Source organism: Ostrea edulis, chromosome 8, assembly GCF_947568905.1.
Source record: "Ostrea edulis chromosome 8, xbOstEdul1.1, whole genome shotgun sequence".
In the NCBI taxonomy this organism is placed as follows: Eukaryota; Metazoa; Mollusca; class Bivalvia; order Ostreida; family Ostreidae; genus Ostrea; species Ostrea edulis.
The window spans coordinates 57,860,749-57,879,341 of NC_079171.1; the positions used below are offsets into that span (position 1 = coordinate 57,860,749).

The following is an 18,593-nucleotide window of genomic DNA, read 5'->3' on the forward strand; positions in this document are numbered from 1 at the left end:
TCCTCAGACAAAATTAAGACTATTTTAAGATGTACTAGAGAAGACCCTTTTTAATTTTACATGATCAGATCAGTCGCGTTTTTTACATTTCAAAGCTCATGCGATAAATCGCTCTATCAGCGCATGTAGATGTCATAGCATTGAAATATGAAGTGCATGTAATTATAGAGAGCATTGTCGGGTTTATTTTAAAAAATGCTTGTGAATGTCATAAAAATTCCTAGCTTCGTTAATGTCGAACCTTGTCTTTGAGGATACTTATTCACAAACAATGATCGATTATAACAGCATCAAAATAAATCCTACTTTCCCTACTGAGCAAGATTCGCAGAGATTACATGGTCACAACATAATTTTAATGGAAATTAACCGTAGCGCATACTATATATAAAAAATTGTAGACTTTCATAATATCAAAGAAAATAATTTATAAATGATCATTTGAGAAACATTATTATTATTTTGTCATAGAAGGTTACACATACGCCACTTGACACTTTAAAGCGGTAGTAGATAACAAGTAAATATTATGACATTTTCCCTCGATTCAACTATGACGTGACGCATTTTTTCATTATGACGTCATAAAGCGCGAACTGCACTGAGGTATACCCAGAGTTATTTCCCTGTTGTTGCAAACCTTACCTTAAGCTTCCCGAGAAAAATCACAATACTGTACAGACACACTATACGACGTCATAATAAAAAAAAGTACGTCACGACGTTGTATCGCGGGAAAATGTCATCATATTTTGTCGTAATATTTGCTACCGCTGTCAAGTGTTTTGTGTAAATCTGTTGATTGAATTCTTGTCAAATGATAATTTTCATTTTATTTCATAGTGATTACAAGTCTCTTTTTCATATATATACATTGCATATATTATATATATGTATAGTATGCGCCACAATAATTTTGATAGTATAGCCTACAAGTCACCGAAATCGCTCCTACATGCACATGCAATTTGCATCTCTAGGCATTTACAAAAAGAAAGTCAACCGTCTGTAAACAATGACTCAGTGCAAGTGTAAGATGATGATCGTTTGTTGATATTTACTATAGTAGTGTGAAACTAGAACTGGACACACATTTCTCCGAATCTTGCTTGGGAAACGTACGAACTATTCAGGTGCTTTTATAATCGATCCTTGTTTGCGAAAAATACCCAAAGGCGGATCCAGCGCCGGCCGCCCCCCCCCCCCCCTTTGAATTTTTTTTTGAGTTATTTGAGTTAAAGCCTACAGTTATATGTTTTATTCATTACCAAAAAAAATTACAAATGCCCACAAAAGAGCAAAATATACGTATGTAGACGTTATATGTTCATTATCTAAATGAAAGAGAACCCACTCTCTTATTGGCACAATTTCGTTAGCTTCGCCCCCTGCACCCTCATCAGTGCAAAGCTTCAAGGCAACCCCAGCCTTCTACTGCCCCTCCCCCCCCCCCCGTTATGAAATTCCTGGATCCGCCACTGATACTCCCCCCCCTTATGACGACAATCGTTACTTTTGTTCAAATATTAACATCCATAATAGGAATGTTTTATTTTTGCAAGCATTTTCATGTAAATATAAGTACGCTTTATCTCTGAAACTATTTCATATTCCAAATTATTTTTACTAACTTTACGAAACACTGCTGCGGAAATGGTATCTAATTTAAAAAATATGACACACATCGGAATTTATGCGAGAAGCAGACATGTGAAAAAGAAAAAGGTGCAAAGTCACAACATGTGCGATACATAAATACCTTGAAAAATAGCATGGAGACGATCGAGTCAAGCGACACTAGCTACCATGGCCGCGGAAATGCTGTTGATCTAGTAAAGGAAGTAGTAGCTCATATTGACGTTAACTAGACGATTTTCGATTCGATACAATATTGTACCAAATTCTTTTTAATGCTAAGATTTTCTAATGTTTCGTTGTATTATTTGCTCTCTGCAAATAAATTCTACATAATGTAAAAACGTTTAACATAGAGCAACACTCTTATCACTTGTTCTAAAGCCGAAATGTCGCCATACCCAGGATTTTTACATTGGGGGTGCACTTTTCAAATCGACTGCGTCCATTTTGATACAGCAAAGTTTACTCGTATGTTGATTGCGCAATTTTCAATTCCATTGGCTAATCAGAAACTGTGTTATCAAGAGCAATGTGTGCTATGATTTTAGAACCGTATCGAACCGAAAGAGACCCCGAATAAATCGAACATCGAATCGAGAACACTACATCGCGATTCGGCCGCATCGCGATGCATCGTTTCACCCCTAATAACCTGTCCAATAGAAATTTTGCTATTTTCTCCTCATAGGGGAATGAATATCACTTCGTAATAAGCTACAATTTGTTATAAGCATGTTCGTTATAATTGTGTTTTACTGTACTTACATCTGCTCAGTAAAGCAAGTGCCCCAGGATTTCTCTTGTCAGGTATTTGAAAATAGTTTTAGTTTTATGTTTTTGGACATGACCTAATTTGTCTAATCATTGAAGGTACATGAACAAACTCACAGTGGAGAGAAGGAGAGGGAATATTCGTGTTACATCTGTAGTAAAACCTGCACTACGCCCAGCTTCCTGAAGAGACACCTCAGGACTCACAAAGAGGAGGCACCGTGTCCCACCCAAAGTACACTCAAGTAAGGATACCCGATCACATACTTGCTCACATGATTCGAGCGAGTGTGCGAGTGGATCTAACATCTAATTTTAATTAGATTGATGTACCACATATTGCTCGCCAAGGGCAAATTATTTTTGGGGGATTCTGTTTATTTGCTTTACTTCATGAACTTTTATTTGCCTGATGGGCTGTATTATGGTATAGACTTTTCTATCCGTCCATCTGTCTGTAAGCTTTCATCTTTTTCACACTGCTAGGCTTAGGACTATTAAACGTGGTGCATCTTGTGGCCTCCTTCTGGAATTTTATGTTTACAAATCGTGTTTAGATCATACATGTATCTTTCACAAATTAAGGGCTAATACCATCAATTCCCGGGGAAAGATGTGTTACTGTCACTGTAGCCTCCTTTTGGAATTCTATGGCTATACATACTCAAATTGTATACTGATCATAATTTGCCCACTACGAAGCCAAGGGCCATCAAACTTGATTAGTTGATACATCTTGGGGCAAAGTGTGTCACAGCCCAAAAGTAGATCACTGTGGCCTCATTTTGGAATTGCAGTTGACAGTGTCACAGCTTGATAAGCATCGTGTACATGTGGTTTCAGATAAGCATATTGTGTATCGTAACGGTGCATTTTTTACTCACTCATATTGAGAAATCACCTGTCGTGAAACTCAGACAATCACACGCAAGTTCGTTTGTCTTTAGAACTTTTATTATCCTGGAACCAGGGGTAGGTGAAGTGTCACAAGACCTATGTATTGCACTCAGGATGTCTCCATACGAGTGAAATATTCTCGAGAGGGACGTTAAACAATATTCAATCAATCAATCAGGACCATAGCCTGGAGAGTCCTTTATTATGGGAAACTGGTATGGAAATTCGATTTTGAAAGTCTCATCCAAAAGAACCAGAAAAGTGAAAGAAAAGATACAATTTTCAGAGCTTCTGTTTACCAGAGACCTGGGTGAATTACGTGAAATACACTGTAAATGATCAAATTACAAATAGTCTGGTTAAATCTAGTGACTGTGCTTAAGAATGTCCTTAAGATTCCTGAAGAATTGCTGTGCAACCTTGAAATTCTGATGAGGTTTTTGCAATGCCAGATTCTATGGCTGTAATCATGGTTGTGGGATTTTTTAGTGTTGTATGTTTACATCAGATTAAATGTTAGCTCACCTGGGCAGAAATCTGGCTTTTGATCACTTTTTGGCTTGCGTCGGCCTGTCTGTAAACTTTTAACACTTCTTCTTCAGAACTACAGGGCTAATTTCAGTTAAACTAACTTGACACAAAGTATGCTAGGGTAAAGAGGATTGTCACCCTTTTTGAAGTGGAGATAATTAAGAATCATGTAGTAAACATTTTATCGCATCTTTAAAAATCTTCATCTCCAGAACCACTGAGCCAATTTCAATCAAACTTGGCAGAAATTATCATTGGGTAAAGGGGATTTAGGTGTGTTCAGATGAAGGGCCATGCTTTCTCCAAACTGGAGATAATTAAGAAAATGCAAAATTAGGGTGGGGGTGATTGGGCCAGAAAAGTTAAAATTTACATGAAAACTTCCTGACATAGTGTAAATTCAAGTTTCTGCAAATTATGACTTCTGCAGGTAAGTTGAGACCACATTTGGAGATCAGAAATGTGAACAACAGCTGGTCAGTGCTAGCGAAGTGGCCCATGGGCCTGTTGTTTTTCTGTTTCTTAGGATTTTTGGTATTCTCTAGTAATTTCTACTATTACATGTAGTACATGTATATATATACTCGCTACTTCCTGAAATCATTAATTAGTGTATTAGCCAATCAAATTGCAGAATTCATAACACTTGCATAAGATTTTATTTTTATCATCCCGTCTGTTGTTGATATGTCTGACAATGCTTATCCCGTCTGTTGTTGATATGTTTGACAATGCTTATCCCATCTGTTGTTGATATGGCTGACAATGCTTATCCCATCTGTTGTTGATATGTCTGACAATGATTATCCCGTCTGTTGTTGATTTCAGCTCCAATCTGGACAACACTTCTATCTGTGAAGGCATAGTTCACGAGTCTCAGCCGACCTGTAGCTCAACTGTTAGATCTACTTCCAGCTGCTCTGAGGAGTCTACGCCCGTTTCTAGCCCCATTGCCGAGTCCACACATAATGACAGCCCAGATGGCGAGCCCGAGCCTGATGGTAGCCGAGATTCCCGTTCTACACCCCCGCATAGCCAGGTCACTGAGCATGAGTCGATCACCACCCAGTATGTGGAGTCTGAGCACACCTCTAGCCACTTTGCGACCTGCGATGAGGAGATTTTGCGTAATCTAGAAATTGCCAGACTAAAGGCTTCAACTGTTAAACAGACTACCTGGGCAGTGCAAATCTTTAAAGGTATGTGATAATAGAAAACAAACTGATTCAATTTGTGTTGTACTAAACAACATGCAAAACTGTGTTAAAATCAATTTTACAAAATCCTGTTACATATTTTCTGTAATTGAAATCTACCTTAGATATTTTTCATATTGACAACTGATATGCAAAATCTCCTATTTCTTCTTTTGATTTAAAAAAAAATACATGTATGTAAGGCTTTCTTGTTGTTGCAATGAATACATCTGCTTTTGATTCCATTCTCTTTCTATATATAAGGAGGTATAAGTACTTAAGTAACTGCCGCATCGTTGATACATGTAGTACGCGCTACTGATATTGAACAAGTCCTGAGAACATGTAATGATGTTAGTCTTATGTATTCTATATACATGTATTTTAAAAAACATGACAAAATCTAAACTTCCCTATGATCATTGAACTTGAAGTCTTTGTAGAAATTTGAAAATTTCCTGCTATCTGAGAAATAAAAAAAAAGTTATTTCTACTCATTATATGAAGTGTAAATGAAGTTAGGGTGGTGTACACATTATAATTTAATTTCGTAAAATACTTTTAAAGTAATTTGATTTATAAGGTGAAATTAATTTTTTTCTATATGCAGAATGATTTTCGGCATTAGTAATAACTTTGTTCAAATTTTGCACTCATCAGGTAGCATATGGAGACGTCACCACTGTTGGTGAAGGGCTAAAAAATATAGGCTTCTGCTCGGCACTTATGGTCATTGAGCAGGGAGGGATCTTTATTGTGACACGGGACCTCAGTTTTTGTGGTCCCGTCTGAAGGACCACCCCATTTAGTCACCTCTTAGGACAAGCAAGGGGTACTGAGAACTTATTCTAACCTCAATCCCCATGGGATCATTTAGAAGTGTGAGAGTTATGGGATTTCAGGATAAGACCTTGAGGTCCCATGCTGTGGTAGGCGTTGAAATTTGACATGATAAAGAGCCCTCATGTTACATCGTGCGACTCCGAGTGCAGGTCTAACTTCCCAACCTTCAACTACAAATGATGAATGTCGGAATTAAGGAAACTCCACCCTCGTGGGACTTATCAAAATTAATGATTCAAAGTAGGACATTTGTATCGATTTCTGCTTGATATTGCTGAATTTAATTAATAACCGAAGAAAATATTTATGTTGCCACATTTTAAGGATGTCAGATATGAAAAAGCAAAAGTTTATATCAACATCAGAAAATCGCACATTTTCATTAATTAGCACGATAGAAATGCATAAAAAGTGATTGAAATGACCAAATATTAATTTTCAACAGATTCAAAAAACTGCTTCTTTATAAATATATAAATATGAATTGTGGATATCATTGTATAACAAACATTCAATAGAGAAATACCAGCAAAGGAGTTATTGTCCTTGACAATTTTGTAATATAATTGATTTATTTATAGAAAATATAAACCTTTTCACTATCAAATTGTTTACCGTATTTTTTTAATGCCCAGTGAATAAAATTCTTTCGAGAGATATATTTCTCTTATTCACAAATTTTTAATGAAATAAAGATTTTGCAAAAATGTATGATGTCACACGAGGGTGGAATGACTTTAATATAAATAAAAAAATTCTCAAATGGACATAAACCCATAAAAAATATCTTATATAGAAAATCTATACGTGTATGGTATGTTATATTCAGTGATGTTTAAATAGAAAATCTAGGTAAATTAAAATTCTACAGAGAAATAGTTTGGAAAGAAATGGATCGATGCAAAAGAGTGATGGTAGATGTAGCAGGGTTTCTGTACGAAGTCTATACAGTAAAGACAGAAATTTATTTTCTAATATATGTTAATTTACTTAATTCTCTTTTTCTTTTATCTAGACTGGCTTTCTCAGAGAGAAAAGAGTTCTGGTTTTGAGGAGTTGCCCACTGTTAAACTGGCTTCAGAATTAAGATGTTTCTACATGGAGGTGAGAACCAAAACTGGGAACCAGTTCTCTAAATCTGGGTTGATTTCTCTCCGGGCTGGAATCAACAGGTACCTGACGGGTCCACCTTTCTCCAGATCAATAAACGTGATGAAGGACGCAGAATTCATGCTGGCCCATGCTGGGGTCGGAGCATTGGACATTATGGCGGTTACGGGGTACCGTCACAAACAAAGTGTCCGGAGCTGCATGAATAGACCCTCAATTTCTCAATGATGGAATGGAGTGACAATAGTGGCGGAGACTAATGAGTTTCAGGTTGTCTCCGGAGGCAGTATCACTGTCTCCACCCGCAGTGTCAGATTATCACCTTGACAGTGTCATATTACCACCGCGACAGTGTCATATTATCACCGCCACAGTGTCAGATTATTACCGCCACAGTGTCAGATTATCACTGCCACAGTGTCAGATTATCACTGACACAGTGTCAGATTATCACCACGACAGTGTCAGATTATCACTGCCACAGTGTCAGATTATCACCGCCACAGTGTCAGATTATCACCACGACAGTGTCAGATTATCACCGCCACAGTGTCAGATCATCACCGCCACAGTGTCAGATATCACTACCACAGTGTCAGATTATCACCGCCGCTGTGTCAGATTATCACCACCACAATGTCACTGTCACCGCCGCTGTGTCAGATTGTCACCACCACAATGTCACTGTCACCGCCGCTGTGTCAGATTCTCACCACCACAATGTCACTGTCACCGCCGCTGTGTCAGATTCTCATTACCGCAGTGTCAGATTATCACCGCCAGTGTCACTGTCGCCGCCGTTGTGTCAGATTCTCATTGCCGCAGTGTCAGATTATCACCTACGCAGCATCACATTATCATGAGCTTGCCGCAATGTCAGATTGTCACTACGTCGTGCAAGAGATAATCTTGATCGATATTTGATGTGTCCCGAGGCTACATTTTCTGTGGGTGTACTTTTCCAGCATGCTAGTTGACCTAGAAGACTTTGTTGTACTACATCTATTAGATTACAATTTTGGTTCGACATTTGCAAGTCAAAGTTATTAACTTACTCGTGGTTCATTAAAATATGAAATTCTTGATGTTTTGTGAAAATGAATTTAAGGTTGATTCTTGTTTCATCTTACTCTAATTCCTTAGATTGTGCTAGTATTTAAGAAATATATTTCATTTCAATTGAGCTATTCTGATCTTTTTTTTTGGTCCTACGGCGTCCGTCTGTCTGTAAATTTTTTTTAAAAAGGGTGTGGCAGTTAATTTCAGCCACAATGTATGCTTGGATAAAGAGGATACCAGTTTGTTCACATTAACTGCTACACAGTTTTTGAAGTGGAGACAATAAAAAATTAGTTATAATTTTATGGCATCTTTTAAAAATTGTCTTCTGAAGAACCCATCGGCCAATTTCAATTAAACATGGCACAAATCCTTGCGTGAAGGGGATTCATGTTTGTTCAGATGAAGGGCCAAACTCTCAGCAAAGGGGAGATAAGCAAGAAAAGGCAAAAATAGGGTGGTGTTATTTAAAAATCTTCTTAAGAACTTCTGGGCCCAAAAAATTAAATGTATATCCATTCTTTCTGACATAGTGTAGATTCAAGTTTGCTTAAATCATGGCTTCCATGGCGGTAAAGTGGGGCCACAATAGGGGGGGGGGTCACAATTTCACATGGTGATATAAATGTATATGTGTATGATGCATGAACAATGATCAATCTCATAACTCCTATAAGCAATACAAAGTAGATAGTTGGGCAAACACGGACCCCTGGACACACCAGCGGTGGGATCAGGTGTCTAGGAGGAGTAAGCATCCCCTGTTGATAAATCTTTAACATCTTTTCAAAAAGAACAGGGCCATGATTACCCATATTACTTTGCAAGTATTCCCAGGTAGTGCAGATTCAATTTTGTTCAAATTGTGGTCACTGGGAGTAGAGTGGGGCCACAATAGGGGATAAAAAAATTTAATTGGAAATATCAAAAAATCTTGCGCATGTCCATAAATACTCGTGTTAATATGTAATCATCCCCAGGCAGTCCAGTTTAAAGTTTGTTCAAATCATGGTCCCTGGGGCCACAATAAGGGATCAAAGTTTTAAAAGGGGATACATAGGATAAATCTTTAGAACAACAGGGTGATAATTACTCTATCATGCATTCTCAAGTAGTGCAAATTGAAATTGGTCCCGGGGGTATGGTGAGACCACAGTAGGGGAGTGCAGATTGAAATTGGTCCCGGGGGTATGGTGAGACCACAGTAGGGGAGTGCAGATTGAAATTGGTCCCGGGGGTATGGTGAGACCACAGTAGGGGAGTGCAAATTGAAATTGGTCCCGGGGGTATGGTGAGACCACAGTAGGGGAGTGCAGATTGAAATTGGTCCCGAGGGTATGTTGAGACCACAGTAGGGGAGTGCAAATTGAAATTGGTCCCGGGGGTATGGTGAGACCATAGTAGGGGAGTGCAGATTGAAATTGGTCCCGGGGGTATGGTGAGACCACAGTAGGGGAGTGCAAATTGAAATTGGTCCCGGGGGTATGGTGAGACCACAGTAGGGGAGTGCAGATTGAAATTGGTCCCGGGGGTATGGTGAGACCACAGTAGGGGAGTGCAGATTGAAATTGGTCCCGGGGGTATGGTGAGACCACAGTAGGGGAGTGCAGATTGAAATTGGTCCCGGGGGTATGGTGAGACCACAGTAGGGGAGTGCAGATTGAAATTGGTCCCGGGGGTATGGTGAGACCACAGTAGGGGAGCAACGTTGTACATGGGGAATCTATCAGAAAAATTGTCGACAACAACAGGGCCGTGAATATTCATATTGATATGCAAGCATTCCCAGGTGCTCCAGATTGAAGTCTGTTCAAACCATGACCATCGGATGTAGGATGGGGCCACAATAGGGGATCAAAGTTTTATGCGGGATATATTTGGAAACAAAACAAAATTTCATACCATAAATCTTGTTTGATTTTGTGACATTGTATCATGGTTATATTGTGACCTAATACGGTGCTAGGGTGGGGTCAAAATTTCTCATGGGAATGAAATTGCAAAAATCACGATATTTGAATACAAGCAGCGGCAATGTGACTCATGTGAGTGATGCGGACCGTGGGCCTCTTGTTTGAAATACATGACGGTATGAACCACAGTGTTTCACGCGAGTATACAACGCTTCATGAAAAGTACCGGCGTGAAACATTGCAGATTCAGGCCCTCGTGTATTTTCAAAACTGAAAATTCATTTCTTACATTTACATTCTACTTTCATTTCTGGCAGAATATAGACGTACTATATTTGTCTGTGTTCATAATGCAGCGCGTTCATGGGGCTATGATTTGTAGTGGTATCAAAGGCAAAAACATTGGGATGAATGAACGCTGTTAGATTCCATTGCAAGTACAATGTACATGTACCAGTCAGCCTATACAGAAAGGGATATATGCTAATTGTGGCAGGCATGGGTCGTATTTCTTATATACGGTAATTGCAGGTAAATTATGAAAATTTACTCACAGTTTTTTTGTCTGTGAAAGTAGGAGAGTTTTCAGTCACTGTCGGAACACCGTCCCCCCCCCCCGAATTTTGTACGCGCCTCTACAATATTTAACGCTGTGATGCTACTAATTTCCGGTTTCTTGTAATGTCATTCTAAACGGATGGAAATTTAAACTTATAACAGATCTTCACATTTTAAATCATAATGTGCCAGAGCTCAAATCGGATGAGACTGCAAAAAACCGAGGTCTCGTGCGGAGGTGTCTTTGTCATGCCACACCTGCTGTCACATTGGTGATATAGGGCTTTCATATTTCACACATATATTACTTTTCACAAGAGCTTTCTATAAATAGTAACTTTTTTTACCTCATGAACTTGACCTTGGAGTTTGACCTACTTTTTAAAAACTTTAATCTTGACCATAACATTTGAACGATTAGTGCTAGAGCTTCAATATTTCAATATGTGACAAGACATTTCTCTTCTTATCAATTTTTTTTTTTGGATCTCATGACGTTGACCTTGGAGTCTGGCCTCTTATCAATTTTTTGATCTCATGACGTTGACCTTGGAGTCTGGCCTCTTATCAATTTTTTTGATTTCATGACGTTGACCTTGGAGTCTGACCTCTTATCAATTTTTTTGATCTCATGACGTTGACCTTGGAGTCTGGCCTCTTATCAATTTTTTGATCTCATGACGTTGACCTTGGAGTCTGACCTCTTATCAATTTTTTTTATCTCATGACGATGACCTTGGAGTCTGGCCTCTTATCAATTTTTTGATCTCATGACGTTGACCTTGGAGTCTGACCTCTTATCAATTTTTTTTTATCTCATGACGTTGACCTTGGAGTCTGGCCTCTTATCAATTTTTTGATCTCATGACGTTGACCTTGGAGTCTGACCTCTTATCAATTTTTTAATCTCATGACGATGACCTTGGAGTCTGGCCTCTTATCAATTTTTTGATCTCATGACGTTGACCTTGGAGTCTGACCTCTTATCAATTTTTTTGATCTCATGACGATGACCTTGGAGTCTGGCCACATGGAGACATCAGTGTTTCGCAAACGCATCTTAATATTGCTCATTACACGATTCCTTACTAATATCTATTTAACAGATAGAGAGTAGTGTAAGCATTTGCCATCTTAATATTGCTCATTACACGGTTCCTTACTAATATCTATTTAACAGATAGAGAGTAATGTAAGCATTTGGCAAAGTTGTTATTTCTTATGTAAATATTTAATTTGGAAATACATATATTATGATTAAATTTCTGGTTCCGCTTGATTTAAACTGACGTGCTTCTAGACGAATTATTAGCAATCTAGTCTAGAGAATTTGAATTTGCCCAGTGTTGTGAACTCTTCCACGGACAAGGAAGGCGAGAATAAGGCCAAGTTTAATTAATTGGTAGATTATCATTCCCGCCCGCCCCTCGAAAATCGTCCCGCCCCGATTTTTTTTATTTTTCAAAAATTACGATTTCCGGATATTTTTATGTCCGGTCCGGTATCGTAAACGTACTTTGTTTCACTTTGCCTTTTAGAAACCCAAATACACATGTAATTATGATTTATAAAGCCTTTTCTCAATGAGAGAAGGCATTTTCGAGGTCAAGAATACCTTGGCGAAAAATAAAAAATAAAATCCTCCCACCCGCCCCATTTTTTTGTGAAGTTTGAATGATAATCTACTAATTAATTTTACTTGGCCTAAAAGCGGGACAATATTTCATGATATACAGTTTAATACGAGATAATGTTGTAATTGACAGTAAATTGCCTAACACTCCTATTGCAGCAAACGGCGTATTCCTGTGTTTTATTGTGTTAGGTGAGTTTCTTTGACTTAACATTTTTAGCAATTCAGGCAACGGCAGTAAGTCGATATATTCAATGATTTCCTTTCGGGGGGGGGGGGGGGGGGGGGGTGAAAATAGCATCAGATTAGCTGCATAAGAAATCGTGACTATGGCCGTCGTGGTGGTCTTGTTTGACAATACAAACTTTCTCTGCGTCAATGTTTCATACAGATTGTTAGGCCGTTCTTGTCACACTGAGTTTGACTGCGGGTTACTCCGTTTACCTGATCAAGATATAGGACTCACGGGGATGTGACCTGTCGACAGGGGATATTTACTCATCCTAGACACCTGATCCCACTTCTGGTATATCCAGGAGTCCGTGTTTGCCCAACTTTCGATTTTGTATTGCTTATAGGAGTTATGAGATTGATCTCTGTTTGCAATGCTCACCTTTCATTAGCTTATGAACCTCCCGACATATCGGTTTGTTGATCCTTTGGCTTGCTAGCTTAAATGACCCCCTGACATTTTACCTTTATGTCTAATACTATGCATAGGGCTCTATAACTTCCAAAATAATTGTAATTGTGTCCCTTAGGTTGCCATGTGTACATATTGTATGTATATATTTGATGCTGATTAAATTATAAACCGGGATTATATATAGCAGTTATTTTGAGGAACAAATATTTCAACAGCAAATCAGTAAATCGCTCTCTCTCTCTCTCTCTCTCTCTCTCTCTCTCTCTCTCTCTCTCTCAGGATGTATACGCAGTTGCGTACTTGTGTGTAGGCAGATACGCACCTGATCGGGACATCATTCTTGTATTAACAGTTGGAATGTGCCTCAAAATACACTTAGTATCACTCATCAACAAGATGGCGGGATCAATATTAGTTGCAGATCTAAAGCTCTCTGACAAAATATGGGGACAGACCAGAGAGACTTATAAAAACCTTACATCTACGACGCAGAAAAAAAAGCTGCGCACGGTTGAGGCCTCCTATCCTTGTATTCTTGTATCGCCGTCTCAAATTTAATATCCTAAAATTCCTAACATGTTTTCCCACTACACTTGTGTCCATTCATCAGATTCTGTTGAAGCAGCCATGTTAGATTAGGATATTGGTGATAGATCGGCGTGGCGTCCCAAGGGATAGAGATTGAACCGATTCCTCGTTGGAGCGGTCCAGTCGCTGTTGACAGGGCACTGGTCTCCGGAGCCTCATGTCAAGGGTGTTGTAACCTCAATCTAATCTGTACGATTGGTTGGCACAGAAACTTGACCCCTATTCACAAACTCTGAGAGGGGTCAGTGTAAGAACCCTACGTTGGGACACATACGCCTGAACCATAGACAGGTTACGTCTCACTACCATGACTAGGAGAGATGGAGAATAGGGATGGTCATAGGTGAAACCTCTAGGCAGTTCCCCTGTCCGAAGCACAGGACATGGGAGTGTGTTTCAAACTCACCCCCTATATTCCTGATATTCCAGGTACGCAATCCCCCACTTTGGAGGAGCGCCCAGGGACTCACTTAACAGAGAAATCCCAAAGAAACACAGGGTGACTGATAATTATCATCACCAGTGGGTAGTGCATGGGTAACATTGGAACTCTTCCCAGTCATGGACAGATTCTGGGGTGCGGAAACATTTTAGATGAGCTCTTTGAAATATACCTGTCCTATCATAATGTCCTTTAAAGCCTCTGGTAAAATACACTATTATAAAATATGGGAGGGGTCACCAAATATATCTTTTAACATTAAAAGGTGTTGAGAAAAGTTGGGGGATGGCAACACCCCTCCCCCTATTATACGTGCCTGCAGGAAACACGTTTTATGTTCTATGGTTGAACACCCCAGGTACCGTGAAACCTCACAGGCATTACTCTCTAATTGATTTCTCACTAGACGTTGCCCAGTGTCTGATCGGAAACTTCTTCAGTCCGATGAGAAAACGGCTTGCATGTGAGACAAATCAGCGAAAAAAGCGTCGGTGTCGATGGTGTAGTTCTCTATGCGTGATCGAGGCGAGACAGTGTACGCATTATTTTTATAATATAAATAGAAAAAATTCAGTAACAATTAATTTAGATCATATAACGCTGTAAATATATGGTACACTGTTTTATCAATATATTCACCGTCGCAAACCACGCCTAATGTAGATACGTACGGTATGTACATGTATTTGGCTTATTGTATTATAAACGAACTAAGCTATTGACACATTTATGATCTACTGAACAATATTATATTAGAATTTGGAGAGTAAAGGTATTTAATCTCTATAGGCATATAGTTGTATGTATTGTAGGTTTATAAACCTTACATGTATATTTGAACTTGTACTGCTAGTTTTCATGATATCATTACGTACATGACGTAAATATTGTGATAGTTTATTGAACAATTTTTCTATTTCAAGGGAAGAAAAGGATGAAAAACTCATTTTAGCGATTTATGGGTTATTGTGTTGCCATGACAACCATAACATCAGATCACACTACATAATTCAAAACTTAGTGTAGCAGTTTACTGGTCAATTTGTATTTCCATGTGAAGGAAGGAATAAAAAATCAACAACAAAAATGTACCGGAAAAAAAAAACCAACAACATATTTTTGTCATTCATGGACTCATTTAGTTGCCATGGGAACTGTAAAAATTCGTTACACTGCATAATTAGAAACTTATTTTTTCATTTTGAAATTTTTATGAGTTATATTCTAAAAATATGCGTAGAGAAAGTTTTAATTTTCATTAAACAATTTCTTCAAGTTTTAAGGAACATTTTACAATAATTGCAGGTAGTCTACTGTAACTTATGCGCATCTTGTACTTCAATGTTTATGTACATGTATAATTATATTTACAATAAATGACACTCAATTTCATGAATGCATGTTATACATGTATATGAATACAACTATTCCTAAAATTTATTTAAATGATGGCCGATTAACATTCAATTTGTGTTTTAGGTGACGAAACTGGTGAAAAAACACATTTTTGGGGATTTGTGGGGTATTTTTGTTGTCATGGCAACCGTTACAACACATTTTAGTGCATAATTAAAATCTTCAAGATGTTTCCTTTCAGAATATGCATAGGTTATATTACGAAAATGTGACTAGAAAATGCTTTAATTTCAATTTGAAATATTTGTATCTGCTTTGAAGGAAAACTCGAAAATTTCTGGTAGTTAAAGGTAGTCATTTGTACTATTTTCTATCAAAATGAGGTGAAATTAATAAAATTACCAAAATTTTAAGAGGTTTTGGGAAAAAATTAAGTTCTCCCGAGAAATCAAAGGATTTTGTCATTTATTTCTCCGGGAGTGGAAGAAATTATTGCTTCTCTTATCGTTTAGTACATTTTCCGAAACAAGATACCGCGATTTACCCTAAATTTGAAAATTTTAAAGGGGGGTGGGTGCGACTGCTGCCCCCTTTAAATACGCCACTGTACAAGAACCGTTCCTTCAGCAGAAATAGCTTCATTACATCTTATTTTGGTATCAGATGACCACAGGCACTCGACGTTTTAAACATCTATAATACATGTTATAAAATATGTCTTCCTGTAAGTAGTATAGTAGGCCTTATGGGGGAGGGGTAAACAATATACCTATTGTTCTCGAGAACAATAGAAGGGGTCATATTACAACCTTGACCTACTTAAGGACAATAGATGGATGACGTCATAGGCTAAAAATAGCTGGGAAAAACCCATGTCTATTGTTCTCGAGAACAATAGAAAGGGAGTGGGATCGAAGATCAAAGGGATAGTATATGGGGGGGGGGGGTAAACAATAGACCTATTATTCTCAAATAACAAAGGATCCGAGTCTGGAAATTCCGAGTGAATAAGGGTATACGAGCGGGATCGAAGATCAAAGGGATTATATAGGGTAGGGGGGGTAAACAATAAAGCCATTCTTCTCAAATAACAAAGGATTCGAGTCTGGAAATTCCGAGTGAATAAGGGATACGGAAAAACCTGACACGGTCTTTGTAAAATTCCGGTAACGTTAAACCAAAGTGGCGTATATGCATTGGTAAAGATATGGTAAAACGATGAACGGAGTTACGATAAAGTGCATGCCATTGTTCACGGGATGACAAAAGCTTTCAATCCCGTAAAACGAATGCGTACAGTGTCACCGAGAAAATAATTTTATTTCTCGTTAGATCATCGATGAAGCGGATCGCATCAGATAATCCAAGTGACTCCGAGTGAAGAAACTTGACACTTATTGTACTTTAATGCATCGATGGATATACCTGTATCTATCAGAGAGTATTCTCATTCCGATGAACGTAAGAAATAAAAAAAAAAAAAAAAAAAAACAAGTACATTTTTTCATCAATTTTGTATTCAGGATAAGATATTTAAAAAAGTCCCAGGTCTATTGCACTCATGATCTGGATCTGAAAAGAAAAAGGTTTTATTTTCAAAATAATATTACTATGGAGTGACAAGTTTTTTTTTATTTGCATTTAATCAACGAAGAGATTCCATAATAATTAATTTTACTATTACTTTACAATCATCAACATTCAAATTTGATACGAAATACACGAAAGGGAAAAAAAAGAAAAAATTACACCGTGTTTTAATTTGACACGTAAAAAACTCTAGCCACATGATATTTTCGACATTGAAATCGTATTCATGTAACGAAGCATCTACCTTGAGTGTTTCTTTTCAATCAAAGTAAAACCACATAGATATGGGTCACGAGCTGATACATCTGTCGTTTACGGTATGTCAAAAGTTTTCAATTCTGATATTTGATACGAATTAAACACAAATGCGAGTAGTGTCCCCGAGAGAGGCATCTTGAGGTGACATTTTAAATGAACTTCACGTGGCAATCAATTCACCCTGTGTATTTGACAGAGACACTATCCAGTCAATAAACGAAAACAAAACAAGTAGTCATTGTTATCTATGTCTGTGAATTTTAATGATTGATTTAAAAACTAACAAAATGAAAATCTGTAAACTCGATCTGAAAAAAAAAACAATTTTAATTATGACATTACCACCTAAGTAATAAAATTGATTTATATTCCGATCTAATAAACGAAGAGGTTGTATACAATTAATAAGATTTGAAATTTGGTTAAAAAAAAAAAATAATGAGACAAATATTAAATAAGTTAATGAACAGTTTAAAGTCTACATTTTGTATCTATATTGGTAATATAATACTTATTTCCTGGCTTTTCTACCACCGCTCCATGTCTTAATGGGCTGTTTCAACTCATTGTCCTGTTTAAATGATAAAGAATATTGAATAAGGCTTAATGACACATGATTATGTTACATATGGCGGTACACATAATATAATAGAGAGTGAGATTAACATTGATTTCTTAAAGGTATTCTGTTATAATCTGAAATTAATATTTACCTCGATACCTGCAGACTCATCGTCCGGCGGAGTCCTCTGACGATCTGCCCTCCGGACTGGGGTGCAACACTCCCCACCCATACATTCCAACTTTCAAGAAATACCCATGGGTGATTTTGCGTGTGACGACCTTTTTTCAAAGCTCAAAATACACGACATTTCACCATGAAAATAGATATTTGTCTTTTCAAAAAAGATAGCAATCTAATCATTGTACATGTATCATATATTAACACATCATCAAGTGTGTTTGACCATTAACTTTAACAAAATTATTTTAAAGAAAAAAACACTTTGAAAGATATACATAAATATTTTATTAAAATCATCTATTCAGCAAAAAATCCTCTCCAACAACAAGTCACATACATATTATCATATAATACTTAAAGTTGCATCCTTTTACACCATATAAACATTGGCTGGTCTATATATTAAAATTTGAATTAAAGCACATGCATTTAGGTATGACTACAAGGCGATCTTGCTTGTCTGTAAACATGGGCTTGCAGAGTATGGTGGAACAATCTGCATTGCAACCAGAAAAAGAGTGATCTGCCCTGCTATGAAGTTTGCGAACAAAACCTTTGCACCCATGACATCTGAAATAATTACCAGGAAAAAAACCCAATCAAGATATACGTTTTTACTAGTACATTAAGGCTACTTGGTAATATAAAATTCAGTACAGCCTTGTGCGAAATACGCATCACAAAGTCTATTGAATACTGCACTATATAGACTGTATAATACATCGCTATAGAGAGATCGATTCGGATAGCCTATATTATCATAGTTGGAAAAAATATATATTTGACGTACCTTATTGCATATTGGATGCTGTCCGCGAG

General features: G+C 37.6%; 2 protein-coding genes across 5 annotated transcripts in view; both read left to right on the top strand.

Moving 5' to 3' along the window:
• LOC125661245 (uncharacterized) overlaps positions 1-18,593 on the top strand; it is a 211,627-nt gene that overhangs the window by 145,371 nt on the left and 47,663 nt on the right. The window contains exons 5-8 of one of the 4 annotated variants that reach the window (XM_056146608.1): positions 2,509-2,654; positions 4,666-5,036; positions 5,694-6,116; positions 6,892-7,031. The gene's annotated coding sequence lies outside the window, so the exon portion shown is untranslated. Of the gene's footprint in view, positions 1-2,508; positions 2,655-4,665; positions 5,037-5,693; positions 6,117-6,891; positions 7,032-18,593 lie in introns of those variants that run through there. The other 3 variants (XM_056146610.1, XM_056146611.1, XM_056146612.1) reach the window with 3 other exon arrangements.
• The window catches only part of LOC125661226 (uncharacterized), a 117,534-nt gene that overhangs the window by 7,550 nt on the left and 91,391 nt on the right, over positions 1-18,593 (top strand). The window lies entirely within an intron of this gene.